The sequence below is a fragment of the Hibiscus syriacus genome, unplaced genomic scaffold (genome assembly GCF_006381635.1).
Source record: "Hibiscus syriacus cultivar Baekdansim isolate YM2019G1 unplaced genomic scaffold, ASM638163v2 tig00110209_pilon, whole genome shotgun sequence".
Taxonomy (NCBI): domain Eukaryota; kingdom Viridiplantae; phylum Streptophyta; class Magnoliopsida; order Malvales; family Malvaceae; genus Hibiscus; species Hibiscus syriacus.
In genome coordinates this window covers 959,245-981,333 of record NW_024062628.1, presented here as the reverse complement: position 1 = coordinate 981,333, position 22,089 = coordinate 959,245, and the positions used below count along the sequence as shown (strand labels likewise).

The window sequence follows — 22,089 nt, the reverse complement described above, 5'->3', positions numbered from 1 at the left end:
AAAACTCTGTTGAAAAAGGTTGAATTGAATATTGGTGGAAGATGGTACAATGTCCAAAAAAAATCTTTAATATTTAATTTAATTCTTATTTTTTTTTTAAATATTTTGGTTTAAAATATTTTAATGTAGATGAATTGTTAATTAAGATTTTTTGTTGTTCAAAATAAATTGTTAGTTAACAATTTTATTTTAAATAACATTTTAGTCCAAAATATTTTATTTTAGATGAAATGGTTAGTTAATCAATAATCAACGGTTATCGTTGATGTAGTAGTTTTATGTATCCAAAGTGATGATATAATACATATCATATGTTTAAAGTGATGATATAATATATGTAATGTGTTTAAAATAATAATGTGACACATCATATGTTTATAAATATGATGTAGTACATGTTATATGATATAAGTAATGATGTGACGCATATTAATTATATATAAATAATTACGTAATACATGTTACGTATTCAAAATGATAATATAACACATGTCACGCTATCATTTTGAAGTCATAAAACTTATCGTTTTAAATAAAATAACATTTATTTATCTCATTAATGATCATTTTATTCAAATTAAAACGTTAGAGATATTTTTTAATTTTACGTCTAAAAAGATATTAAAATTTTATAAAATGTGAGTAGCCTTGTCCCAATTATGACGAGGGTTTTCCTCAAATGTAATTGGGCACCTCTTGATATCCATTGTTAAGTTAATAGTTGAATCGTCATCAGTTAGAGGAGCAGAGAAAGTTGGAACGGGTCAAAAACGAGGAGGTTGGGGATATTTTGGTCAATGTCAACTTGCATTACAGTCAAATTACAGATGTATGGTTCCGTCCCAAGGAATGTAGACATTCGAGAAAGGGCAAATTAGGGACATCATAAAATTATAGGAAAGAAGTTTCCTTTTGTGTGTAGTGGTGGTGGTCGAGCTTGATCCTTTCATCAGCCTTTGTGACTTATATTAATCAACCATGTAATGGAAAATTTTACGACTCACGTTGTATATAGTAATATATCATTAAAATAATGCATAAAAATATATTATTAATTAAATTATTTTTATTAAATAAATATTAAAAATGATAAATTATAGTTTTGTAATTAAATTATCATTATTGTTTAATTTTAGTATTAAACTTTAATTTTTCATTGAAGGTAATGATTATGAGACATGATATGTCATTTTTTTAATTTTTAATTATCACATTATTTTTTATTACTTTTAATTAATTTTATTTAACCAATTAGGGGTGACATGTGTCACCGCTTATGAGATAAAAAGATAAAAATATTCTATCTCCTATTATGAATTGATATTGAGTATCTTACATGATAAACAAATCACTCAACCATTGAGCTAAACTAGTTGTCTAAATAAATTTCACCACATTTTGAATTTAACTTATATAACATATCATAACAAAATCAATAATTTTCTATGATTATAAGATTTTAAATTTAGGACATTTTAAATTAATCACCGAAAACTTAGTCACTCAACTATAGTGTGGATTTTTTTATTATACTAAACTTAATACTTACTTATATCATTATTAAATTAAAAATTAAAATTTTATTTTATTTAGAAATAAAAAATAATTAAATAATGCATATATTTTATAAAAAGTATATGAAATAATTATAAAAAAAGTATGTTTATAGTATTATAATTTTTTTTAAAAATTCAGTTAATTATTTATTTGAAATAATATTATTTTTAAAATATCTATTTAATTTTAAATAATTTAAATTTAGGGTAAATCATACATTTACTATTTTGTTGCGATGTGTGAGTGCTAAAATTGAACGCAAAATATGTGCAAGTGTACACTATTGAGCAAGTAATATAGTAGTGAGTGAGTATCGTCTCCACATAGCTTGGAGGGATTTTTTAGTAAAGATATAACAAACGAGTGTCACTAAATACATATATATTGTCACGGGGCTAGACTTCTGCTAGCAGATTCATGCGACACTTAGACGATTTCTAAGTTGAAAAGGCGCTTAAGTTAACCTTTACCACGTCTTTGTGAGACTCGGGCTCACAAAGTGACACACTAACTCGCTAGGGTTAGACCAACGATGCAGAAGCTAAACACCAATTGGGATAATCCAAACCACCAAGGTTGAACAACTCTTGGAAGCACAAGTACTGTCGAAACTCTCTAAGTCACAAAGACTTAACCACTTTGGAACTCTAAAAGAATTATGGGGAAATAAGCACTCTCGAGACTACTCGGTCTTCACGATCGGCAACACAATCCACAAAGGCTTAAGCACAAGAGAAACAAGCCAACAGGCTAGAAAAACTAGAAACAAATGCAACAAGGAAACAAGAAAGAATTCAAGAGTAAATGCATGAGTTTATTACTCTCTCAATAGAAGATTTCTAATGGATAATTACAAATGAGAGGTTGAGCTCTATATTTATAGTTAAGACCCTAAAAAACCAACGATCTAAATCAACTACATCAATGACTTACATTTAATCTAACCTTATCAAAACTCTATCTAAGGAATCTAAATTCAAAAACATTATCTCTTTAAGTATTTATATGCTTAAATTAAAAGATAATCATATCCATTATGGAACCTTCCAAGGAGCGGACCAAGTTTGATGGTTATGGGTAAACCCAATACTCTGCATAACTCTTCTACCGAAATCTGCGCATATGACTCCATCAAATCCACGAGTCTTGACAAATTTGCCTCCATAAAACATGTAACACCCTCATCACTTCTCCCGATTGGCTTTAGAATTGATCTTTCACAGACTCGTAAGTATTATTCAAGAATTGGGCCAAAGTAAGCTTAGCCTGTGACAAGACTAAGCCTCCACACACAAAACCCCTTTTTTGAGCAATTATGCCAATGCCTCAGACCCTAAAACACAACCAATAACAATATATATGTAATGGTTGTAGACACCCATTTTGTTCGGGTTCTCATTTGCTTATTTATTATTATTATTATTATTATTATTATTATTATTATTATTATTATTATTATTTAGGTTACAACCAGCCCACCAGAAACTGACTCATTACAAAGACAATAAGACCTACAGGCCTGATCCAGATTACAATAAATCAACCCAACCCAAATATCCAACCCATGCCTGAGACCCCAAAGCCTATTAAGGTTTTCATCTCAAGTTCCAACCGCATCCAGCTCTCCACCATTAGATCCGATGACTATCAAGGGTCTAGATCGCTTCAGATTAGAATAAGCAAAAGAAACCATAGATAGAGATTTCAACCACCACCGCCGTCAGTAATGAACAACCATCGATTGACCACCCAATCGGCGCGTGAATCCCACCGTTCATCTCCCCGCTCACGTACGCCGTCACTGATGAATCCCCGATCACTTTTTTCATCAACAATGATAGAAAACTGCACCAAATCAATCAAACAATAAAAAATATTTATGTATATCCACTTGATAGCAGCAAAATCCCAAGGCAAATCTGACCTATCACAAGCTAAAATAGGGCACTCAAGCTCTATATTCTTGGTAGCAACTAATGATCTCACCAGAAATCTATCATAAATGAGCATGCTACCATTTTTCAGAGGAGAGACAGAGAAAGCAAGGGGGAGTATCCGGGGGGAAACCAAAAAAAATTAGAGAACAAGAAAACCAGATCGAACGAAAAAAAACACCGAAGGAAAATATATTAGTTATATATTCGAACAACAAGAGAAAAGAAGAAGAAGAAAATAACCCAGACAACTTACCTTGCATCAAATCTTGTCGTCGGTAGCCCCATTGGAGTAAAGAGAACCAACCACCAAAGGTAAAACCTTTTTTTTAGATATATAGGTTTTCGGGGGGGGTCATATTTTTTAGTAGTGAAAGGGTTGGTTTTCCAAAAAAAAAAATAGGGGAGACCAAGGGTTTTTGTCGTTTGGTTTCTCATGTCATCGTCGCCGATTTACGACGGTTATAGCTCTCAAAGCTTCCTCACGGAAGAGGAGTGAAGAGAGAAATAGAGGAGAGTTGCGAGAGTTTCTCTCTCTTCTCTCTCTCTTTCGGGGTTAAACAGAGAAAATGAAGGGGAAGGTTGATTTTTGGCTTAAGTGGTAGCCATATATACCCTCCCCGAACGATGTTGTTTCAAAAAGAAGGGACCGTGTGTTTTGTGAATATAGTGTAATTGCAGTTTAGGTCCCTCCATGTTTGTAATGTTTTGTTATTGGTCATTAATGAAATTTAGAACTCTTTGAATTCGTGCCTCACGTTTATTCTTCATTATATTTTTATCCTAACCTATGTGTTAATGTTTACGATAATATTTGTAACATCCTCAATACCGGGTTAGTATCAAATTGTAAAGTTTCAGAATTTGGTGACTAGAGTAGAACCATGAATTAATTCAATGATTTATTTGGAAATAAATCATAAAAGTTGTTAGTAATTATAAGATGAATTGAAGGGCAAAGGGTCATTTGACAATGAAGATTTTTATTTTCCTTATAAGATAGGAAATCACGTGGAAGAGAGAAAAGGTTCCAGAGTTCTCTTCTCTTCTCTTATTCCTTCTTCATTCTTCATACGTGAAGGCTTGACTCAACTGTGAGTTTCTTTCTTTGTTTGTTAATTAATTATTGATTTTAAGGTTGGGTTATGATCATTAGATGATAATTAAGCTTAAGTAAAACTTAATTTGTTCTAAAACAAGATGAAAGATATAGAAGAGATTAAAGAAAATGAGTTTTTTAGATGAATTTCTGGAAAAGAGTTAATAAGTGAAATTTGAGAATGACTTTGACTTGTCATCACTAAGAATAAGATATATTTGAAGTTAGAAATGATTAATAACAAAGTTGAAAGTTTAGTAAGATTCTTAAATTTTAAGAATCATGATGAGATATGGAAGATAAAGATGGTTACATGGATATAAGTTGATTTAAGTAATGATAGTTGAATTTATGACATAATAGGGGCTTCAAATAGAAGAATTGATGATTTTCGGGCTTAAAAGCAAATTCTAGGGCAAGGTGCATCGATGCACATGTGCATCGATGCACTCTTTAAAGAAGAAACATCGAATGCAATTAGTGCATCGTGCATAAGGAGTGCATCAATGCATCCCTTAAATGAAAACATCGAAGGTGACTTGTGTATCCATGCATGGGTAGTGTATCGATGCACATGTTAAAGAATGCATCGATGCACTGTAGAATGCATCGATGTACTTCAAGGGGAAATTGAAATAGATATTTCTATTGGTCTAAGAAATGATAGATTAGAATATATCAATTGGATACTGATATGTATCAATTACGATTAGATATCGAGCACGAACAAGTTCCGGAACGATTATCAAGTTAAGATTCGATCGAAAGCAAAGTTCGGATAGGTCGTCAGAGTAAGATGGCAAAAGAGAAAGAGTTTGGTAGTGTTATCGGTGATCAGGTGAGTACATGATAGTAAGTATATGTTATGTTAGGGAATTTAGAATTGCGATGAGTCTAATTCCGATATTAGATTACATGAGTACAAAGATACAATGCATTAGAAGTTAATTGCATCTGTATATATGATTTATATGAATGTATATTGTGTGATAAATTTGATAGCCATGATTATGTGATATGAAGGTGGTATATGAATATAAATGAATAATTAACATGAGATACATGACCATGTGAAAGCAAGAATATGTACATGTGAACATGTGTTATGAGATAAGAATCATAACTATGAGCTATGTGAAAAAGAATACAAGTAAAAGTGAAAAGTTATATGATAAGTGAATGTGAATTACATGGAAATATGTTATGTGAAAGTGAACTATGTGCCTACGTGAATATGTAAAAAGATGAATAATATTGCCCATGTTATATAATAAGAGAGCTATAGGTATAGTTGGCATGCCAAGAGTCGAGGGTCTACGTGGTCCTTCGGGACATAGTGGTCCTTCGGGACATAGTGATCCTTCAGGACATAGTGGTCCTTCGGGATATAATGGTCCTTCGGGACACAGTGGTCCTTCGGGACATAGTGGTCATACGGGACAAATTCTACGCACCCCTAGTGGGATTTATACGAGCTGTGGTGACAGCATTGTGCACAACCTCTATGTACTCATATACCTTAAGTTCTCAGTAGTGTGCATGGGCTAACCAAAAAGGATAACAATAAAATGTGAGTTGTAATGAGAAATGTGTGTATGTGTTACAAGAAAGAATGTGTGTTATGGGTTATGGCATTTGTTATGTGATGTACATGAATATATGTTAATATATATATATATATATATAAATGAATATCAATGACTCATATGATGATATAAGAACATGTTATAAGATATAGAATATGAAAATAAGAGATCATATGAATAAGAGATAGAAAGGATAATCATATAAGAGTATGAGGTAATATAAATGATGACATGCATGTGTGTATGTAATTGTTACATGAAAAAGTATGTATACAAGTATGACGTTGTATTACATGTATGTACATGCATTTGATAATTTACATATAGATTTATATGTCTCACTAATTCTATGACTTAGCGTTTGAGTGTTTCACACGTAGGTTCCGGAAAGCAGGAAGAGAAGCTAAGAGGAGCAAGACATGTTAGTTTCTCCTTACTGAAGGTCAGATCAGAACATAAATGAATAACATGTATTTTGTCATATAGAATCTAGTTGGCATGTAGTTAAAAGATTTGTATTAGATACACTCTGATCAGTTTTGTAAAACCATATGTTTTATATCATAGAAAGTAAATGGTTTTATTAGAAATATCAAACTGAATCTTGGGTATTAGTAAAAGTAAATGTTTTGAGAAGTCAATGTGACACCTCAGACTCGTATCCGGGTTGGATACGGGTTGGGGGTGTTACAATATTTTACATCAAGCCTGGAACTTGCAAAACTTTTATTTCAGTCCTTACCTGTTATGTAATATATGTTTGGTTTTATGTCTATTCATGTTTATTGATTTGTGATTCAGTTCATTTAGGCCCTTGGTTGTGTATTAATGAAATCCTTAAGTACTATTTTAAAAGATAAATATTTAGTTTGTACTATAGGTCTTAGATTTTAATTTGACTTTATTTAGTCATCGTTGATGGTTTTACAAGTAAAATTTCATGGGTATATTACACATTTGTGCGTCATTATTTATCCTTTTATGATTTAATCCTTTATTATTTAGTTTCATTATTGTAATTCAAGCGTTTAATTAATACATTGTGTTCATTATTTTTATGTACATATTATTAAATGTTTACTATTATGTTATATAATATATGTGTATATATTTAGTGGGTTTCCTTAATCCTTATATGTGTATAAACATAAATATTGTATTATTTTATTTCGTTCATGATAATTTAGTTTATAAATTAATCTTGTGTCGAAATTTTGCATATCTCACATACTCGATTAAAATTTTATTAAATAATTCGAATATTTTAAATTTGTAGAATGAGCGTGGAAAGCATTTGATTGATCGAAGTAGTGTGATCCGATACGACATTCGAACAAAATGCGAACTTGAAATAAATCGATTTTATTTTATTAATTAATTTATTTTTTATTATTTTAAGTCGAACAATACAATGCACGTTTCTATAAATAACAATTTATTTTATGCAAATTGTCGATATTCAATTTATATTCAATTTACGTTTTTCGAGGAGAGAATATCCTTTTTAGTCAAGAAATAAGAGAGATAGTCTTCCCGTCAGAGGATGAGCAAATCTCAATATTTCTTTTCGAATTAAAGGATTTTCCTTAATAAATAATTCGAAACAAATTAATCAATGTTCAATAATCGGATCATATTTTAACTTTATGTTCGATTTATGATTTCCACCATTACGACAACGTGTAAGCGATTAAGTATCAATTTTTTGGCGCTGTGGGGGTGCATATCCTTCCCTACACGTAATCGACTCCTGGACCTATTAAATCATATTTTTGGTAAACGTATACCAATTTTTGTCTTAAAAACGATTTTTCCTTAAAATTGTTTTAAAAGACGTTTTTAGATATTCGACCTACCTAACTCAAAGGTCGATGGAGAATCCTACTCAATTTAATTCAGATTAATTCAAAATCACCAAATTTTCAAATAAGTCATAATTGTTTTTTAAACTTAATTGTTTTAAAACAATTGTTATGACAGCTTGGCGACTCCACTGGGGATACTGTAGAGAGTCAGACTGTAAGTCGCTTACATATTGTTGTTGTGGTGGAAATTATGAGTTCGAGTCTATAGTAAGCTTATGATCCATTTATTGATTTTTTTTTATTTTTGTATTTTTATCTCACTAACATTTTAATTTATGTTTTCATCTTTGTCAAGGTTTCTATCAAGTTTTTTCGTTTCTGTGTGAGTCAAAGGTTTGTATGTTCCTCCTCATACACATCACGTGCACTTGCATGACATAAGTTCTAGACTTGACTTTCGTTCCATGTAAGTAGGAGTGAACGCTTTACTCTCGTAAGAATTTATTCTTCGTATGAGTTTTAGCAAATAATCTCTGAGATACACATGTCTTATACCTTCGTTGGGATTTATTCCTCATATGAGTATAAAAGAAATGAATCCTCTCGAATTGAACTCGATTTGTTTACGCCTATAATGGGTTAGGATTGAGGGTTTGGTAGCCCAAGGGGGTACCGACATCTAGGACAATTCGAGTACCCTTTCCTCATAGTGCGAAAACCATGCATATAGTGAACCATAGAACGATCACCCTAGGTATAGCCATATCGAACCTCTGTCCGTCAGTAGGTGCCAAAATAAGTATACACAAAGAAGGAGTGTTTCTGAACCTTTACCTTTTGCTTTAAATTTTGTTGAATAAAAGCATGCGAACTAGATAACATGCCGTTAGGATCAATTTCTTGAAAATAATCATTTTTTGGGTAGAAAGCATGTATGGGTAGGATTGCTATTTAATAAAAGCATGATTGGGTAGATATCATGATTGGGTAGGTGTTATATTTATCTTTAAATAGAATCTTTTAATTTTATTGATTATCTTACCTGCACTAACTTATTTCTCTTATTTTGTTTGTATCATTTTTCATCATTTTTGCATTGCATTTCATCAACATGACATAATGCGAAAATGTTGATCCACAAGGAGATATTCAAGAGAAAATTTTAACAAAGAGAGGTAAAAGTTTTCAATCAAGAAGTCGCATATACAGACATGCATCGAAGGCTTAAAGAAGTTCAGAGACTACAATGAGGAAACTCGCTTGAAGATCGTGCAATATTTGAGACTGGAAATATGATCCATTGATATGAGGAGCAATCCAATAGTAGAGTCTTATCTATGATCGTTCCATCGCTAACCACCAAGGAGTGACGCACTGACTTCAGCACTGCAGGGGCATTAACCGAGTTATGTTACAAGCAAAGAGGGGCAGCTGAAGATCTTTTTTTCATTTAAATATTATTATTTTATTTATTATTATTATAATTATTATTATATATAATTATAATACTAATATTATTATTATTAATATTATTATTAAATATTATTACAAGCCCAAATCCAACAGTAACCGACCCAATCCAGAAGCCCAATGGAAACCCTAAACCCAGATTAGGGTTTTTCCTTTTCCCAGCTGCCTCAGCTTGCTGCCTTGGATCTGGCAAGATCCAACGGTCCAGAGATACCCAACAAGGAAGCCCTAGGTATCATAACCCTAGGGACACGTCCCAGCTGCCAGTGCCACGCCGCGACGCCGCCGCCTTGCTGAAGAATCCAGAAGCTTTGTTGCTTCAACACTAACCGCACACGTCTCCCCAAATGGTGAGTCACCACTGGAAGTCCGGTGACTCACCGAAGAGCCCTTGGGACCGGTCCGATGGCCACACCGTGATGGCTATAAAGCCATCACCCATCTGCAAGCAAGAAAGAAGAGAGACAGAGAATACAACAGACGGAGGAATCCAACAAAAAAAACACACGTCCAGCACCACAAATCACTAAACAGCAAGGAAAAGGGAGAAAAGAACTTACCGAGGGAACCGTTGGTCATCAGAGCTTTTTTGGAGCCATCGGAAAGTCAAAGGTCGAATGTATAAACTTTAGATCTACGCATTTCAGTAATATTTAGGCTAAAAAACCTACGGATCTAGCTTTAGGGGAAACCAGGCTTTAATTTGGGGTGGATTTATTTTTCGGCCACCGGATGTGGTGGCCGGCGGTGGTTTTGACGGTGGCCGGCAGCGGAAGAACGCCGACTGACGGCTGCCGGCCGGCAGGCTTCTCTGTTTTTAGAGAGAAGCGAGAGAGAAATTTCTCTCTCAGAGAAGAGAGAGAGATGAGAAGTTGAGAAATGAAGGCTGGCCCTTCGGGCCAGCCGTTTTGGACCTTAAATAGGCTTCCCGAACGGCGTCGTTTCGGGAAGGACTATTTGTGCAATTTTAAATTGTTAAATTCCGTCCGCAGCCATCAAGATTTGTAACTTTACATTTTAGTCATTAAATCAAGTTTATAATCTTTTAATTCAGATCTTTAATTTTAATTTTATTTATTTTAGTCCTTTGTATTAAAATAAATATTTAGGAAATAACAGATTTAATCCCTTAATTTTAATAATAATATTTTAATCCCTAGTTTATATTTTTAATTTATTTTATTCTAATATCCGAATTTTAGATAATTTTATTTAGTCACTAAATAAATAAAATAAAAAAATAGCATGTTTAATCCCTATAATTTTGATTAATTATGAATTAGGTTTTTAATTTTACTTTTACTATAATTTAGTCATTATTTTAAATGTTTTCATTTATTTTACTGCTTTTAAATATATCGTTATAGTTGTATTTTTATTGTTTTAATTTTACTTGTTTATATTTTTAAATATTTTATTATTATGTATTCATAATATATACAATAAATAATAATTTATTTTTTTTTAATAAATTATTTTAATATTTATTTTTCAATATCGAAGAAAAGGACAGTCTTAATAACTGGATGTCCTATTCTGATATTTAAAATTAAAAAAATATAAAATATTATTTAATTTAAATATCACAAAAGAGCTGTCTTAAGGCACCTAGAAGTCCTTTTTTTTTATTTTTTTTAATATTTTTTAAATGAAATAATAGGATTATAATTAATATTTTGAATTTTAAAATTTTTAATAATAGAGACAATTTATAATTAAAAAGTACCAATTTTGGGGGTTGTAGGGGTGCTAATCATTCCCTAAACGTAACCGACCACGAATCCCTTTTATTATTAAAAAGAACGAATTTTGATTATAAACGCAGATCAGTTCATTTTTTTAATTGATGTTTTCTTAAAACTCTTTTTAAAAAAAAATAATTTTCAGGTATTCGACCTACCTGACCCAAAAGGCCGATGGCGACTCCCAAATTATTTTCAAAACCATTTATTCACATCAATTTTCCCGCCAAATAATTTTTCGTGTCCGGACGAAAACCGGTTACGACAGGTCCATTACTCGCAGACCCGACTGAAGGAAGCACATCTAAAGAAAAGCCCAATCACCTACACTCGCGACCCGACTGAAGGAAGCACATCTAAAGAAAAGCCCAATCACCTACATGAATCAACATAATTGTTAGGATGAAATTCAATACTACGGTACAACTGTTAAAGAAATGACGTACTAATGGATATATAAAACTTATACCCAATCCTTAGGATTTTTCATGTTGAATGAAGTTAATATTTTTTTTCTAAATTTCTAATTTCTTTTCTATTCTCGATCTCATTCTTTCGAAAACCCTATTAAAAATCCTAAAACATAACAAGAAAATTCATGAAGACTCGTTCTAATCCTGGTCATCGCTGAAGCTCGTTCTAGTATGCCTTGAATTGATTTTTTTTCATGATTGCCCAAAAATTATTATGCTGTACTTTTTTTTTTTGGTTGAAAGTGTTGCTTAAGCTTTGCTGCAGTTTCTTCATTCTCGTAACCTCGTTGTTGTTGGGTTTATAGCGGTGGTCTGTAGATTTATAACATGGTTGATTTGAGTCTTGGCCTTAGCTTTAGAGAACTCTTCTTTACATTTTGTCAGTGTTGCGTTGAGGATTTTTCTATCATGAGTTTCCATCAACTCTTCTAATGTTGGATCGTCTTGCTTATGGTGTTTCCTCTAAGTTGTTACTGTTGGTTCTATCCCTGCTTCTCTCTATAGAAGTGGTTGTCATTCGATCAAGGTGCGTGCAGCTTTTGGTGGTACAATGTCTTCCTTTTGATGGGTATCCATTGTTTAGATGTTGCTGAGGTTTAGTATTTTGTTTAGGCAAGGGGTTTTTGGTTGTCTTTTGCTTAGGCAAGGGCTTTGGTTGCTGTGTGTATCGGACATTTTGAACTCGTATGTGTTGTGATGTTGATGAATATATTTTCGGACTCTCTTTTTTCCTCCCAATTTTTCGCAGCACCTCACGCATCTTAGGGATTGGAGTTGGTTCATGTTCTTGACTGTGAGTGGTGATTAATCTAATGGCTTCCGCATTATCCACTTCCACCATGAGACAATTAAGTCCGTTCTTCTAGGCTATATGTAGACCATCCAGCAAGTCACAAAATTCAGCATGAAGATCTGAGCAGCTTCCAATGCGTCGGCTATACCCTACGATCCAGTTCCCCTCATGGTTGCGCACGATGCCTCCTCCACCTGCAAATTTAATAAATGAATAATAAACAATAAAAATACTCAGGAAATCTAATGACACGCAAACATTGAATTACAATGGTAGCTTCTTTACTTGCAAGATGATCCGTTTAGCCACACGTCACAATTCTTACCAACCAACGTGGTTTCTCTGACATTTTCAAGGAAATCTGATCTCAACTCAAAATTCAATATTTTCATTAACCACGAGAACTACTCAACGAGTTCTCAAATTCAATTCTAAATTATCAATAACTAGGGATAGATTAAAAATATTCCTAGGATAAATATATATAACAACATTAAATTATCAAAAATATTTTAAAAAATTAATATTTCTTAATTCTTTAAAATTCATCTAATCAGTCAACAATAAATAATGTTAAGAAAACCTCTTAAATCGAAGCTTCTCCCTCTCTTTACCTAACATTCATTTTATGTAACATCCAATCATGTTTAAAACTAATTATAAAAGTTCATTCAATTAATTATTTGGGTATGTAGTTATTTCAATATATTTTTATTTTTCATAAATAACATTAATATTTGTATGAAATTTACACAAATTTTCATTATTAATAGGTATTATATGCCCTTCACCAGGGTGAGGTAGGTGGTTGGCAGGGGGCCAACCCCCAAAAATCTCCAAATTTAGTTTTTGGTCCCTATCATAAATATTTAATGGTAAATTTATTATTGGCCTTCCAAAAAAAATTCATTTTACTTTTGTCCCCTATAAAGCATTTTTTATTTAATTTTTATATAATTTATAATTTTGCAGGATAAACTTGATAGCATTTTTACCATAAATCTTGATAATACTAATATTTTTTATCTTTTCCAATCAATCAAATAGATATTTACATTAATTATAAATATTAATATTTTCATTATATGTTCTAATAAAAAAATTAAATCATAATTATATTTTGAAGATATCATATGTTTGATGGTTATAACTATTTTTAAATTTTTTATAGTCTGAACTAAATTCTGAAATAATCTAAGGCTTAATTTTCACTTAATATATGTTGTTACAGTATATTTGTACGATTCTCTTAATAATGAAGCTTACATAATTCAAGTTCTCGATAATATATTCAAATTAAATAAATCTTTTTATGGATATGAGTGTATATGGTATAGCCACCTATTGATTTATTAATAGAAGATTATAAAATGATATTAAGAAAATATATATAATTGTTATGATTTACGTACGTGGATTGTGGTTACTACTTTATATTACACTCGAGAAATGATACATAAATAATGAATATATAATATATATATATATCATCACAATTTCTTTATTCACGATCTACAAAGAACGAAGACTTTAACATTCTAACATATTTGTTAAATGAGAGTTCGACAAATATTTCACTGATGCATTTTATATCGTCACATTTGAATAGTTTATTTTTCAAGATTGATTTGGGTCGTATATTAAGTGATGCATATATGAGAGAGTTGTAATTGTGATTTTATTCTACTGAATTTTTATGGTAAGGTTTTAATTTTTGATACTTTTATATTTATAAAGAAAGAAATTATTTATACGATGCTCTAATCTCTCTACCATATTTCTAGCTTTAGCCCTCTGCTTTGCGTGCAATATGTCTCCAAAAATTAAATGTTTTGGTCAGTGTATTTATGGTTGCTATTAGTAGAGTAATTAGTTTGAGATGGTTCTCTCTACGTTGGACCATTTAGCTGGATTTTGGCTTCCTCATAATAAAGCTTGTTTACTCATTACTTTTTTAGGCCTTAGGGATTAACATTCGATCGAGTCGAGTTAAAAAAATTTGAGTTATTCGAGTTCAGGAGTCGTATTTTGCAACTGGAACCTAACTTGAAATTTTTTCGAGTTGAGTCGAGTTTAAGAAATTAAAGTCAAGTTATTCGAGTTTCTATACTAATTTTATTATAATTATTTATAGTATTATGAAAAAAAATTTCCAATTTTTTGATTTTCTTCAACCAGTAATATATATATATATATATATATATATATATATTATATATATATATATATTATTCTTTTCACATTATAATGTTATTTAATATATCAAATACAATCTGCCAACGAGTGTTGGCACAAGTTGTTGGGATTTGGGAATTTGAGCTTGTAAGGCCAAGTTCGAGTCTCACCACTATCACTCTGGTGGGCAATCTATAAAGTCTTGTGTAAATCCCAATTGGATCTTAGGTGTGCCCTGACCTAGACTGGGGAGCCACCCCTGACCTAAACTTTTTGTACAAAAAAAATCAAATACAATCCAAAATTATAAAATATATTCATAATATTATTCTAAAGAAATATTTTGAGGGTAAATATGATGAGAGTATGAAGGACTCAAGGAATTAGTGGGAAGAAAAAATTTGCAAACAATTGTAGTTAAAAGATCAAATTGAATAAAATGTAAAGTTAAGGGACTAAATAAAAAGAGAGTTCATTTTTAGTAAAAATGTAATAATTGAAGTTAAATAGGTATTTTATGTGGTATATGAGCATGTGGTTCAAATTTGGTAAAATGAATTTAAAATAAATAATGAATTGGAGAATACATAAACTATGAAAAATTAATGGACTAAATTGAAATAAAAAATGTTATCAAAAAGTGAAATTGAAAGTACCTATGTATTCTATGATGGTTTAGGATCATGTGGTTCAAATTTGGTGAAAAAATTGACTTAAAATGAAGGAGAAACTGAAGGAATAATGAAATTATGGACTAAATCGTAAAACTGTCAAAATACTTAATCAAATTTTTAGTTTTCGAGTAACTCAAAATTTCAACTCGACTCGAACTCGAAAATCAAATTTATAATTTGAGTTGACTCGAATAACTCGAAATTAAAAAAAAAATTGATTTTTCGAGTCGAGGTTTGCTCACCTTAATTGCTTTATTACCGTTTACCAGCATGTTTAAAACATTATGTTTTCAGCTTAGTACTTTGTGTACGGCCATTTTTCCTGGCTTTAATTTTTACTATAAAAAGCACTAGTTATGACCCCATGTGTAATATCATTTCAGACCACGATTCTATATGGCTCTACGACACTTCTTTGTGATACTGCTGCAAATCATCATCGGCACATGCGTACTCCGAGAGGCTGTTTACCGTGCCCAATTTCACCTTGATTCTCATCTTCGATGATTCAACTGTGGACACCGGAAATAACAACTTTATTGACACGGTTTTTTAAAGCAAATCATCTTCCATATGGCCAAGATTTCCCTGGTCACATTCCAACGGGTAGGTTTTCGAATGGGAAACTCAATCCTGACTTTGTAGCCAGCTTTCTAGGCATAAAACAAACAGTCCCAACTTCTCTAGACCCGAACCTCTCGAATGATGCCTTCAACGGGTTAGTTTTCGCATCGGCTGGATCCGGATATGATGAGCTCACCACAATCTTGACCGGAGCGATCCCAGTGCCAAAGCAACTCGGCCAATTCAAGAGTTATATAGCAAAACTTAGTAGAATTTTTGGGAATAATGAAGCTCAAAACATCATTGAAAAGTCTTTGGCAATCATCAGTGCAGGGACCAACGACTTTGGTTTCAATTACTACCTCTTGCCGATGCGTATACAGCAGTTCGACATTAATGGCTTTCAGGATTTTCTGCTAAAAGCATTACATGACTTCGTCAAGGTTAATCCAAAGCCTTCAATCTCCAATAAGCAATTTTAGCTCAACTTTCCATCTGGTTATAGGAACTATACAAGCGGGGCTGTCGTAAGATCGTTATAGCAGGGCTTCCTCCGATGGGATGCGTTCCGATCCTAGTCCGGAAAGACTCAAGCCGCCCTTCTATCGAACATGTTTGGAGGACAAGAATGCTGATGCCGGTCCTACAATGGAAAGCTCGTGAACTTGCTACCACTGCTGAAAGCTACGCTCCCAGGGACTGATATCGTGTATGCCGACATATATACGTCATTCCTGGACATCTTGACTAATCCACAAAAATACGGTAAAACAGCATATATACACAGAACTCGAGCTGGTGTCTGGGAAAGAAATTGAGGAATGATTTGTGGGTGCAGGTTTTACGGAGACCGAGGAAGGATGCTGCGGGAGTGGATTACTTGAAGCTTCATTTTTGTGCAATCCAGAGACTCCAGTTTGTGAAACGCCTTCGGACTTCATGTTTTGGGACAAGCTTTCATCCAAGCGGGCAGCTTACAAAGCCATGTCTCACTTGTTGGTAAACCAGATCCTTCCCAAGCTTACTTTGGAGTAGGGATGGTCTGTATCCCTAAAATTTTCAACTTATCATATATTTTAAATACTTTTTATCGATAATATATTTTCATCTCCTAAAATCTTATAAGTATTCAACCTCAGTTTGTAGTGCAACGATTCACTATTGACATTTAGCTTTTTTGCCTTTGATTTATTATCGACACGGTAGTTAGACTGAAGCAGGTCAGGCCATATGTGCTTTATGCTTATTGCCTATTTTTAATAGTAAAATTTCAGCTTCATTTTTCAGTTGAAAGAGAGAGATTAGACCCACCATACCAAATTACAAGGCACAAACATTTTGACTCGAGGGACCTAAAGGGAAAAAAGAAAGAAACTATCCCATCCCTTCCAGGAAGTTTTGTTGGCTCTTTTTCTTTTTCTTCTTTTTTAGCCACCTGGACCTGGTCTTAGATCTATTCTATCCACATGTTCCCTGCTTTGGCATCTTCCCACAACGGATACATAGTTATTCATTCTAAGATGATAGAAAGCATCTATGCCCAAATGGGCATCTTCATACACCCAAACGTTTCATACTTCATACCACAAATGATAATATCTCATGTATGATTCGATTCCCTATATACAGAGATTATAATTAAAGCATGCAAACTATCCATGATTTTTAATTCACAAATAAAAGCCGAAAAACTGTGCGCTAAGATGCATAACAAGTTACCTAGAATGAATTCCATTCATTACAACACAAAATGAGCCCTGAGCTGCTACTTCCTGCCACCTGATGAACAGTTGCCCCCCACAAACAACTCGTTAATCCTAGCCTCGATATCCTCTGGACTGTACCTAATAAGCCTATCAGCGTTCCTCCCGACTTCAGGACACATTGGAGCCTCCCCGTGAAGTTTCCATACGCTGGTAACAAAAGTCTAGACACTGAAATCCTTAGCTCGTCTCTCAGCTGTTGGTCGAATACAACCCATGATGACTGTGTTTACATACATCCTCGAATTGGGAATTGAATGACTTGATCTTCTCTTTCTAGACTTGGCAATGGCATTCGAAGCCAACGAGGAATTGTCGAGCTTTAACGTACCCAAAATCTTGTTCCATGAACTTCTTTGATAATTCGTACAATATTGCCGGACTTTTGCAGTGTGTTTCCGGATCCAATCGTCACCCAAAAGTGACTCCACTCGCTATCCTGCACTTTTGTATAATACCTTCCATTATTCATCATAAAAACAGAGCACAGAGCAGAGTCCCTATAAATCTTGGACTTCATCTCCAAATTACTCTCTAAAAGCTCCATAATCCACGCCATCTGAACTGACATTGATGAAGAAGCCCGTCTATCATCAAGCTCATTAGGTGGAACGACCACATTGCTTTCATCGAAAACTTGTTCTAATGTTTGTCGCGAGCGACATGCGGCACGGAGATAGTTCATTACATAACGAGTGATAGGATAAGTCCACCACCAGGAACAGCAGCCTTAGCCGGGTCTCGCCGAATCAAATTCTCTAATTCCATGAATATCCCTCTAATTGATTCTCCTATTCTCTTCCAAATGGTAATCGCTTCGTTTCTAAGGACCAAACAGTACTGATCAGAGAATACGGAATCGAATTCAGGCATCAAATCTCGCAAAGTCTCGAACACATCAAGAACTTTGAAAAGTCTCTCAGGGGATCGGCTTCCAATAGCGATGGCATCGGCGAAATTAAGTAACTGAATGGTGGAGCCACGGCAGACTTCCATGAAGGAGAGATCGGCAGCTGAGGACAATCCGAAAAAGACACATCACATAACCGGCGTTCGCTTGGGAAAGGATACGAAGGGAAACGTTTGCCGCTTTGATCCAGCGTTCAATCTCATCTTCTAGCTCTTGCCAGGCATTTTTTGGACTTCATCGATGCTCAGCTTCTGTAATCCTAGCCTAGAGATGCTCTCTTCGAGGAACTCTCGGCGACAGGCGCTGTAAACGTGAGAGCACTCTTTACCGAACCCTGCAGTTACCATGCGCTTGGAGATCTCGTGAAGGTCGTTTATAGTTCCGGATGGAAGGGCATCGATTATGATGTCGTAGTCCGTTACCGGTTGAGCTACGGGGATCTGATGATCAAGATCTGCACCGTTGTGAAGACCTTCTTCGTGTTCATCATTGTCCTCGTCAGAATCTAATGATAAGTTCCCAGTTGACTCAAGGTTGTTCCGACTCAGTTCAAACGACTCGGAACCTCGGTCCATAAGAGATCTGAACTCATCCTCGACGCGGAACATGGCCTGTTGCATGAGGTCATCGGCGCGTACAAGACAAGCGCCGACGTATTTCTCGGCGGCCATGGGGCTCCAGTCCCTGATGGTACGAATCAAGTCGTCAATAGCGTCAAGGAAGGCGGAGGAATCAGCGGTGTGAGCCCAGATGGGGTGATCAAGCGCCACGTATTGGGAGATCTGACGGTCCAAGGAGTGAAGGGCACGCTCGAGGGCGGCGCAGCCACGAGGGTTGTTGTCGTCAACCATTTTCGACAACTTCTCGCGAGAAAATCTACCGTCGAAGTTGGAGAAGATCTGCAAAATATCGTCGGCCATGGTGTCGTTTTGGCCCAGCGTCTTGGCTATATGCCTGGCGACCGCAAGCAGCTTCTCCTCACCGTTCTCAGCCATGGGTAACAAAAACAACAACTGTAATAACTACTTATCTATACCTCAGCCAGGCCTACTACTTTAGAAGTTGGAAGTAACAACGCGTTTTCTGTTTTCGGAAATATAAATTAAACGGTTAGGGTTTGTTGATAGGAATTGAGGGAGTTGAGTCAGATGAAGATAGAGGCAGAAAGGCGGGGGAAGGTAGAAGTGAAAATGATATAAAGCAAGGAAAAGGCATTGGGAAACGCGGTTTCAGAGATAAAAGGAAGTTGATGGACATTTATGAAATGGAAAAAAGAGAAGATTGGTTTGGTAGTTATGCAATCCTCCCTTTGATTTGGTTTTAGCGTTAACCGAAGCTGGATTCAACGTGTACATTAACACAATTACTCTTCTTTAATATTGTCATTATGCATATATAATATGAACTCAATTACTTTTGTAATATTAACATTATTACGAGATACATACATTGTCTTACATCATTTTTTTTTCTTGAAATAATATAAAAATAAATATTCAAATTAAAGTTGATTTTTAATATTTAAAAAAATCGTTTAAAATAAGTATTTAACGTTTTTTCTATTATAATTTTAATTGCTTATCGTTAAAAAAATCTTTAAGTAATATGCGTCACATTTATATTTTTTAAAAATATATATATTTTAAAATAATATTTTGTTTAAATATATATATATATATATATATATAACACGTGTCACTTGATAGGTTTTTATATAGACAATTAAAAGTGTAACGGAGAAAATGTTAGACATCTATTTTTAACGGAAATTTCATTGAATACGAAAAATTAATTTTGAATATAATTTAGACACTTATTTTTTTTATTAGACATTTTATTTTTAATTATTAAAGTAGTGTATGAGAATTTAGCTTTCAAATTTTGGTTTTTTAAATTAAAATAATATAAATTAAATAATAGAATATAATATTATGAACATTTCTTAAATTTATAAAGTTACATGATTTAGAACACTTAAGAGTAAATTTGCATTTGACATGTTCTACATTTTTAAACTTTTCAAGTATCAAATGTTAACTAATTTGCTCATAATATGTATTTCATTCATACAATTCATTTACCGAATTATATTCAATATACATTTTTTTAATTCATTAGGAAAATGAATCCATACTATTAGAGCATAAATATGAAAATTAAAACGTGATATAATACGAACATATGAAATGTATTATAAACGTGGTTTTACCCCCCCCCCCCCTCTACTGAATACCAGTGGTTACTCTAGTAAGTAGGGATGTAAAAAGCGGATCTTACCTCATAAACTAAGAGTAAACTACATAAATGATCACGTAATTAAGGGTTGAGTCGTGAAATAATCATTATTTTTAAATCTGTGTTAAGATGATCACTAAATTGTTTAAATAGTTTTGATATAGTCATTTGTCGTTAAAATTTAATGGATGTGTTTACATGGCAATTAATAAAATTGGTAAAACTAGGGTGTGGGTCCTTGTAAAGTTACGTATTCCCGACGCTGGCACCCTACTTTGTTTTCTTCCATTTTGATCACTACTTGTATATGATTTGTTTCCTTGAATTTTCATTTAATGCAATTTGATCCTGATTCTGTTTTTAATTTGTCCAATGCCTCATTTGAGCATTAACTTACTCTTTTAATATTTTAGTATGTTTAAGTTATATATCTCCTAGATTTTAGAATTAATCGATTTGATCACCAATATTTACTTTAATCTTAATTTTTAATTAAGTACTAATTTCAATTTAATTTAATAAATTTATTTTTCCAATCAAATTGTGAAAAATTTCACCTTTTGTATAATGCAATTTAATTAATTTTATAGATTTTTAATCTAATCAAAAGATGACACATGTCACCTTTTGAATATAAGTGAAAATAAGTGAGTTTTGACACCCAAGGAAATACAACTTGGGTCCCAAGGATAACATGCACATGCCTTAACCACAAAGCTAATTCTCACACTTGATATTGAGATAATACATATGTTATATAACTTTTTTCAAGTTTATGTAGATTTAAAAAAAAATAAGTTAATTGGATTTGAACCCAAAATGAATTAGTAACTAAGCAAGCCTTAACAAATAAGCTAAATCTAATATTTAGAAATCAATTATAATATTATATATATATATATATAATATATATATATATAATATTATAATTGATTATAGTTAATGATAAAAAAAATAAAATTGGATAAATGAGAACTTACATCTAGGTCAATTGAGAAAATGACAACACTTAAATCATTAAAATAAATATGATAATTTATTTATAATTGATTTAAGTTTTTAATAATTTAAACTATATTATTATTTTCATATTTATTTTTAATTATTATATATATGAAATCATTAAAAATAATTGAATATTTAAATTATTATAATAATAATAAATATTTAAGATTCAAATAATAAATTTATCTTTTGATTTTAAATTGTGCTCGTGAGTTTGGGTATGTTAAATAAATTTATTTTAAATACAATTTCATATATATAATAATTAATAAATAAATATAAAACTAAATTTAATTTAAAAATA

At 32.7% G+C, this 22,089-nt stretch overlaps 2 pseudogenes; one reads left to right on the top strand and one right to left on the bottom strand.

Moving 5' to 3' along the window:
• Nucleotides 1-5,386: 5,386 nt before the first annotated feature.
• Nucleotides 5,387-16,907, top strand: LOC120113478 (annotated as a pseudogene).
• Nucleotides 16,908-17,587: 680 nt separating this feature from the next.
• LOC120113518 lies at nucleotides 17,588-19,806 on the bottom strand (annotated as a pseudogene).
• Nucleotides 19,807-22,089: the final 2,283 nt, after the last annotated feature.